The sequence below is a fragment of the Panulirus ornatus genome, chromosome 51 (assembly GCF_036320965.1).
Source record: "Panulirus ornatus isolate Po-2019 chromosome 51, ASM3632096v1, whole genome shotgun sequence".
Classification (NCBI taxonomy): Eukaryota; Metazoa; Arthropoda; class Malacostraca; order Decapoda; family Palinuridae; genus Panulirus; species Panulirus ornatus.
The window spans coordinates 8,381,502-8,390,293 of NC_092274.1; the positions used below are offsets into that span (position 1 = coordinate 8,381,502).

Consider the following 8,792-nt stretch of genomic DNA (forward strand, 5'->3'; position numbering starts at 1 on the left):
CTCACCATTTGCAACCTCTTTGACCATCGGCTCCGTGAGAGTAAGTTGTCCAGTCCTCTTGGGTTTCATGATATGTATTATTTCCGTACGTGATATAGGGAGGAATTGAAATTTGACGCCATTAATCGACGGTTTCATGTATATATTAAACTATGGCAGATTTGAAAACCTATTAATAATATCATTAATGGCGAATTGTGACGTTATTTCGTCTTGGTACATAGTGGCGGATTGTAAGTCTTATTTCACTATATCAATGGCAGTAGTTTAGCTTTGATTGACCAACAGCTTGAATGTTTCATTTATTCCATAATTGTGTAGTTTTTACAGGATTACTTGCTGCAAGTTATGATTCGTAGAATATTTTACAGCAATTAAATAAAAGCATTAAGGGATATGTTTGCCAGGGAAAATGGAGGGTGATTGGATGTGATGTACATTTGGTATAAATTTATCCAAACGTCTTCTGACCTTGCTTAGCAAATAGTTTAGTATTTTTGTAATTTACATTTATTTACCCCTTAGGATCGTTTTAAACCTCGTAAATCTTTTGTCATTAACATTGATTATTTTACATTTACCAATCGCGGAAATCGGATCCAACGTGGCGTCGGTTGATATAAACAACATTGGTCCTGTTCTTGCGAATTGATTGATTGGCTGACTTTATTCAGGTGCCCATTGAAACCCATGTTGATGGATTGAGGCATATACAGCGAGTAAATTAGGTAATTTACCACTTAAGTACTTCATGACTTCTAGCTTTGAATATTAAGCTACTTTCTCCTGTGGTAATGGTTTAAGAATTTAATCTCTCGAGCATGACCTGAAGCATGATTTAATTTAATGGTATTAAATAATGCAGTTGTCGAGGATTATTTTGAAATGTGGATAATCATTTTAGAATATCACTGGAGACTTGAAATCTATACCTGTACTTAGCGAAAATAATTGTGTAGTTTGCTGTTAATCAGTTATGTCCTGACTATGATTGTCAAGTGACATTAGGCAAAACTAAATTGTCTGTTGACAAAAGAATTTCACTCTCAGTGATGAACTTGTTACTCCAAAGGAGACCCATTATTTCCGTGCTAATGGAAATAGTGCAGCTATGAAGCTTCAGGAGCTATTTAAGAGAAAGGGGTTTCGTTAATGGTAATGGAGCATCGAGGAATGTATGGGATAAGATTTCACTATCTGGGAGGGTAAGAATGGTTGTCTTAATGGTAATGGAGCATCGAGGAATGTATGGGATAAGATTTCACTATCTGGGAGGGTAAGAATGGTTGTCTTAATGGTAATGGAGCATCGAGGAATGTATGGGATAAGATTTCACTATCTGGGAGGGTAAAAATGGTTAAGTTACAGTAATTCCAATGATGTATGGATGAGGCGTTTCATTTATCGCCCATATTTCTTTTAAAGGAAATATGCAGTTAATTGCACAGTTAAGTAGGTTGCTTGTGGTTTGGCATACAGAGCTGCGGAAGATGTAATTTCTAGCATATGCACAAGAGAGAACATGTTAATTAATCTGCTTATCCTATGTACAGTTTAGGAAGTGTACCCAATTTTTTTTGTACTCACGGGTATGTCAGTATTTTTGGTTTTGTGGTAACTAGTTGATAAATATATTGAGAATTATAATTGATTTTAAAGGAGAAACTGCTTACGTTGGCAATGTTGAGAATATCTGCATTTAACAAATGACGTTGATTTTTAATACGAGACTATTCACTTTCATTTTGCAGGAGCAGGAGGACAAATGCAGTCGCAAGGGTCATCCACTTGGTCTTCCAAACCATCATCGAGATCATTAGAAGATATCCTCTCCGAGTGTTCCTGATACGTGCTGAAGATGTTTCGTGTCTGGTGATTTTTTTGACATGACTCAATTTGACAGAGTGACTGACATGACTTGACAACTTTGTTTTATTGGTTTAGAAATGGTATTATGCATATGTTACTGTTAACTTTACTAATATTGCGTGCATATTTTAGCATATGTTGTAGTGGATAGTAACATATCTGATAATTAGTTTGAGGAAGTAGCAAGGGATAAAAATATCGTAGTAGACTACAATTATTGCAACTCTTTGCGTAAGCAGCTGCAGTTCTTTGCATCTTCCCCACCACACACACACACACGCACCACACCACACACACACACACACACTTGCATTGTTTTGTTTTTTCCTTTCTTCAACAATATCTGTTTCTGAATTTTTATTTTTTCCAGGCCTGTTGTATGATGTGATGTCAACATTCAAGGTCACAAGTCAGTTGTATATAACTGACACGAATGGCTGATGTTAAGTAAGTACTACTATACCATATTGTCATTTATTTACCAAATGATTACTTATACCTTGGAGAGGGATGGTTTTATATCTTTCTGGTCAGCACCAAGTAAGATTTAAAGATCTGATAGGCATAGTTGTGTATTATTATAATCATTGACACGTGTATCCTATGTCAACCTCTCATTTACTATTTTTTACAGTCCTGTTGTATGATGTAGTGAGAAGGCATCATTCAAGAAAATGGAAGTCCCTGCTGTAGTATGTAATTGACAGGAATGGCTGCTATTGCGTAAGTTATTATACCATACCACCATATATTTACCAAATAATTACCTATACCTTGGAGAGGGATTGTTCTCATCATTCTAGTCAGCACAATAATATTTAAAGATAGGCATAGTTGAAAACGTGGAAGTTTGCAGTTTTCATGTTAACTGAGATGACAGTAGGAGTTATGTACTAGAGCATTTGTTGTACATCTGAAATTGGGTAAGATTCACCTGAGATATCTCTTGTGTCTATGACCATTCCTTTAGAATGGTCAATATCTGGGTTATTAGATAAACTCGGGCACTACAAGAAAATCGGTTTCTTTTTATATTTACCATTTTGCATGTTAGCGAAATAGCACCAGGAACATATGAAGTAAGGTTGCGTTTATTCTCATCCAATCTTTATCTGTTGCATGAAATATGCCAAAACCACATGTATCATCTGTCAACCTCTCATTTATTTTTTACAGTCCTGTTGTATGATGTAGTGAGAAGGCATCATTCAAGAAAATAGAAGTCCCTGCTATTGAATATAGTTGATAGGAATGGCTGCTCTCAAGTACGTTATTATACCATACCACCACATATTTACCTAATAATTACTTATACCTTGGAGAGGAATGGTTTTATATCTTTCTGGTCAGCATCAAGTAGGAGTTAAAGATCTGATAGGCATAGTTGTATTAGGATAATCATTGTGTACGTAACCATTCCTTTTAAGTGGCCAGTATGTGTTATTTGGCAAATTTAGGCACTACAACAAGGAATTTTCTGTTTGCTGTATCTCGTGTTAGTGAGTCAGCATCGGGAACAAACTAAGAGAGGCCACATTCACTTGCATACATGTATATTCTTTAGCTTTTGCATGAAATGCACCAAAACTGCAGCCCCCTATCCAAAGCCAGGCCCCACAGACCTTTCCAAGGTTACCTCCAAGGTTTGTACTTTTTTCCTTGTAAGTGTTTCCCATAAACCTCCCTTTTTGCTTTCACTTGTAACTTCATCTCGCCACTTTTTACCCTTTCTCACCTACCCATCTCCCACCTTGTACTTGCACATGCCAACACTGCTCCCTTAAATACCTCCCAATTCTATCACTCCCCTAGCTTCATTTACTCTTGCCATTTTTTTCAATCTCATGGTATTTCTCACTTATAACTTTTTTGAAGTTTTAGGATGTTGGCATTAATTGAGGTTGTCATGTAGTCGGCAAAGATTGGATTACACATCATACTTTTATGAAATTTTGCTTCTGGTAGATAAATTTCCAGATTCATGTTCCTATAGATATGTCTCTCTGACTACCATTCCCCTCAAAACTCTGCAAGGGAATGGTGATGGCTAAAGTTTCCACTCGTTTTTTCTTTACATGCTTCCCACAGATACCATTCCACACATTCTTGCCTCATTTTTTCCCTCCAGTACTCCTCTAATCTATTTCTTCAGGTCACTGATGATGATCCTCACGCCAACCCCCTTAATTATACTTTTCTTGTAAACTCCTTTAGCTTTTTCTACAAGCCCGAACCACATCAGAGTAATGGCTTTAAAGGGATAGTGTGTGTTTTTCTTTATTATTGTATATCAAATTAGATTATAAATAGCTTTATCATAGATATATATATATAAAGGAACTTAATGAAAATATATACTTAAAAGAACTTAACATTGTTGGACCATTTACTCTACAGTATAAACAGTGCTAGGTACCACCATCCATAGTTCTTTTCATAACCGGTGAATCCAGTGCTACTTCTTACCATTTGCTGCCTCAGTCTTAACAGGCCATTGGCAGAGGGAACTCTGGTTCAGTGTTTCAGAGGCTCCTGCTTAGTGTTCCTACCAACTACTATTGCTTAATGTGTTTACTTAATATTCCTACTTAATTTTCCAACCTACTGCTTCTTTTTTTGCAGGGAAAAAATGCAAATGAGTGGGAGAGGTATAAAAGAGAGGCAGGAGGTCAAGAGAAAGGTGCAAGAGGTGAAAAAGGGGCAAATGAGAGTTGGGGTGAGAGAGTATCATTAAATTTCAGGGAGAATAAAAAGATGTTTTGGAAGGAGGTAAATAAAGTGCGTAAGACAAGGGAGCAAATGGGAACTTCAGTGAAGGACGCTAATGGGGAGGTGATAAGAAGTAGTGGTGATGTGAGGAGATAAAGTGAGTATTTTGAAGGTTTGTTGAATGTGTTTGATGATAGAGTAGCAGATATAGGGTGTTTTGGTCGAGGTGGTGTGCAAAGTGAGAGGGTTAGGGAAAATGATTTGGTAAATAGAGAAGAGGTAGTAAAAGCTTTGCAGAAGATGAAAGCCGGCAAGGCAGCAGGTTTGGATGGTATTGCAGTGGAATCTATGAAAAAAGGGGGTGACTGTATTGTTGACTGGTTGGTAAAGTTATTTAATGTATGTATGATTCATGGTGAGATGCCTGAGGATTGGTGGAATGCTTGCATAGTGCCATTGTACAAAGGCAAAGGGGATTAGAGTGAGTGCTCAAATTACAGAGGTATAAGTTGAGTATTCCTGGTAAATTATATGGGAGGGTATTGATTGAGAGGGTGAAGGCATGTACAGAGCATCAGATTGGGGAAGAGCAGTGTGGTTTCAGAAGTGGTAGAGGATGTGTGGATCAGGTGTTTGCTCTGAAGAATGTATGTGAGAAATATTTAGAAAAACAAATGGATTTGTATGTAGTATTTATGGATCTGGAGAAGGCATATGATAGAGTTGATAGAGATGCTCTGTGGAAGGTTTTAAGAATATATGGTGTGGGAGGCAAGTTGTTAGAAGCAGTGAAAAGTTTTTATCGAGGATGTAAGGCATGTATACGTGTAGGAAGAGGGGAAAGTGATTGGTTCTCAGTGAATGTAGGTATGCGGCAGGGGTGTGTGATGTCTCCATGGTTGTTTAATTTCTTTATGGATGGGGATGTTAGGGAGGTGAATGCAAGAGTTTTGGAAAGAGGGGCAAGTATGCAGTCTGTTGTGAATGAGAGAGCATGGGAAGTGAGTCAGTTGTTGTTCGCTGATGATACAGCGCTGGTGGCTGATTCATGTGAGAAACTGCAGAAGCTGGTGACTGAGTTTGGTAAAGTGTGTGAAAGAAGAAAGTTAAGAGTAAATGTGAATAAGAGCAAGGTTATTAGGTACAGTAGGGTTGAGGGTCAAGTCAATTGGGAGGTAAGTTTGAATGGAGAAAAACTGGAGGAAGTAAAGTGTTTTAGATATGTGGGAGTGTATCTGGCAGCGGATGGAACCATGGAAGCGGAAGTGAATCATAGGGTGGGGGAGGGGGCGAAAATTCTTGGAGCCTTGAAGAATGTTTGGAAGTCGAGAACATTTTCTCGGAAAGCAAAAATGGGTATGTTTGAAGGAATAGTGGTTCCAACAATGTTTTATGGTTGCGAGGCGTGGGCTATGGATAGAGTTGTGCGCAGGGGGGTGGATGTGCTGGAAATGAGATGTTTGAGGACAATATGTGGTGTGAGGTGGTTTGATCGAGTAAGTAATGTAAGGGTAAGAGAGATGTGTGGAAATAAAAAGAGCATGGTTGAGAGAGCAGAAGAGGGTGTTTTGAAATGGTTTGGTCACATGGAGAGAATGAGTGAGGAAAGATTGACAAAGAGGATATATGTGTCCGAGGTGGAGGGAACGAGGAGAAGTGGGAGACCAAATTTTAGGTGGAAAGATGGAGTGAAAAAGATTTTGAGTGATCGGGGCCTGAACATGCAGGAGGGTGAAAGGCGTGCAAGGAATAGAGTGAATTGGAACGATGTGGTATACTGCTTCTGTCTAATGCTTCCAACTAATGCTCGTATCTCCTACTACTACATAATGTTCATAACTATTTCTAATATCTGTTGATCCTACCATTGTGCTAAAAGGCAGGGCTAACTCATAGTGCTTACTGCAGGAAAATAGAGTTGCAAAGAATGAGATGTGTGAGCCAAGTGTTTAGTGTTGTGTGTGACAAGGAGAGATTATATGTTTATGGACATAGTGCTTGCAGTCCACATGTAGGTGAGGCTTGAAGATTTGGAAAATCACAATCTGTGCAATTAGATACGTATAAACTCTTGATTTTGTTTTTGTGTATGTACTGCTGAGGCTGTGTTTTCTGATTTTGATTATATTTGTGAGAACTTAGTTTTGGTAGCTTTTAGCATCTGAAACTATGAAAATATTTGGCAATTAGGTAAGAGATGATGATGTAGCAAGCTCATGTTGGTGTACATGTTAATGTAAGAATTACAGCACTGGGTGGGTACATATATATGGCAACAAATGATAGGTGCATTATTATATGTGAGTTATAACTTGATAGCAGTAGCAGTGCTCCTTGCACGTAGTTTTATTAAGCTCTTTTCATTGTTGACTTATTTTCCAGGTGTCTTCTGTACGAATGTGGAATGGCCTTAGTGCATGATATGGAGCAGCAGCAGCAAGAAACACACGTGACCACTGCCAACTCAACAGAACTTAGTTGATAATAGAAGTATGTTTGTATATAAGTGCCAGTTTAGTTTAGTTTACCAGGCTTCCAAATACTTTAGGATTTAGTGATGAGTCATTCTTACAGAATGAGTTTAGGAGGAATAACATTTTTACTTGCATAGAAGCATGGGAGGTGGGTTGATTACAAAGGGTAGTGAGTGGTGGGATGAAGAAGTAAGATTATTAGTGAAAGAGAAGAGAGAGGCATTTGGATGATTTTTGCAGGGAAAAAATGCAATTGAGTGGGAGATGTATAAAAGAAAGAGACAGGAGGTCAAGAGAAAGGTGCAAGAGGTGAAAAAGAGGGCAAATGAGAGTTAGGGTGAGAGGGTATCATTAAGTTTTAGGGAGAATAAAAAAGATGTTCTGGAAGGAGGTAAATAAAGTGCGTAAGACAATGGAGCAAATAGGAACTTCAGTGAAGGACGCTAATGGGGAGGTGATAACAAGTAGTGGTGATGCGAGAAGGAGATGGAGTGAGTATTTTGAAGGTTTGTTGAATGTTTGATGATAGAGTGGCAGATATAGGGTGTTTTGGTCGAGGTGGTGTGCAAAGTGAGAGGGTTAGGGAAAATGATTTGGTAAACAGAGAAGAGGTAGTAAAAGCTTTGCGGAAGATGAAAGCCGGCAAGGCAGCAGGTTTCGATGGTATTGCAGTGGAATCTATGAAAAAAGGGGGTGACTGTATTGTTGACTGGTTGGTAAGTTTATTAAATGTATGACCCATGGTGAGGTGCCTGAGGATTGGCGGAATGCGTGCATAGTGCCATTGTACAAAGGCAAAGGGGATAAGAGTGAGTGCTCAAATTACAGAGGTATAAGTTTGTTGAGTATTCCTGGTAAATTATATGGGAGGGTATTGATTGAGAGGGTGAAGGCATGTAAAGAGCATCAGATTGGGGAAGAGCAGTGTGGTTTCAAAAGTGGTAGAGGATGTGTGGATCAGGTGTTTGCTTTGAAGAATGTCTGTGAGAAATACTTAGAAAAGCAAATGGATTTGTATATAGCATTTATGGATCTGGAGAAGGCATATGATAGAGTTGATAGAGATACTCTGTGGAAGGTATTAAGAATATATGGTGTGGGAGGCAAGTTGTTAGAAGCAGCAAAATGTTTTTATCGAGGATGTAAGGCATGTGTACATGTAGGAAGAGAGGAAAGTGATTGGTTCTCAGTGAATGTAGGTTTGCGGCAGGGGTGTATGATGTCTCCATGGTTGTTTAATTTGTTTATGGATGGGGTTGTTAGGGAGGTGAATGCAAGAGTTTTGGAAAGAGGGGCAAGTATGAAGTCTGTTGTGGATGAGAGAGCTTGGGAAGTGAGTCAGTTGTTGTTCGCTGATGATACAGTGCTGGTGACTGATTCATGTGAAAAACTGCAAAAGCTGGTGACTGAGTTTGGTAAAGTGTGTGAAAGAAGAAAGTTGAGTAAGTGTGAATAAGAGCAAGGTTATTAGGTACAGTAGGGTTGAGGGTCAAATCAATTGGGAGGTAAGTTTGAGTGGAGAAAAACTGGAGGAAGGAAAGTGTTTTAGATATCTGGGAGTGGATCTGGCAGCGGATGGAACCATGGAAGTGGAAGTGAATCATAGGGTGGGGGAGGGGGCAAAAATCCTGGGAGCCTTTAAGAATGTGTGGAAGTCGAGAACATTATCTTGGAAAGCAAAAATGGGTATGTTTGAAGGAATAGTGGTTCCAACAATGTTGTATGGTTGCGAGGTGTGGG

General features: G+C 38.8%; 1 long non-coding RNA gene across 2 annotated transcripts; it reads left to right on the forward strand.

Annotated features, from left to right (window-relative positions):
* Positions 1-17: 17 nt before the first annotated feature.
* On the forward strand, positions 18-8,649 carry LOC139764920 (uncharacterized). 2 transcript variants are annotated; one of them, XR_011716495.1, is made up of 5 exons: positions 18-40; positions 1,752-2,316; positions 2,504-2,592; positions 3,046-3,134; positions 6,961-8,649. It is a non-coding gene; the product is annotated as an uncharacterized lncRNA (long non-coding RNA). The 2 variants fall into 2 exon arrangements; XR_011716494.1 differs by lacking the exon at positions 18-40 and adding an exon at positions 578-728 and having other exon boundaries at positions 6,961-7,992.
* The last annotated feature ends 143 nt before the right edge of the window (positions 8,650-8,792 follow it).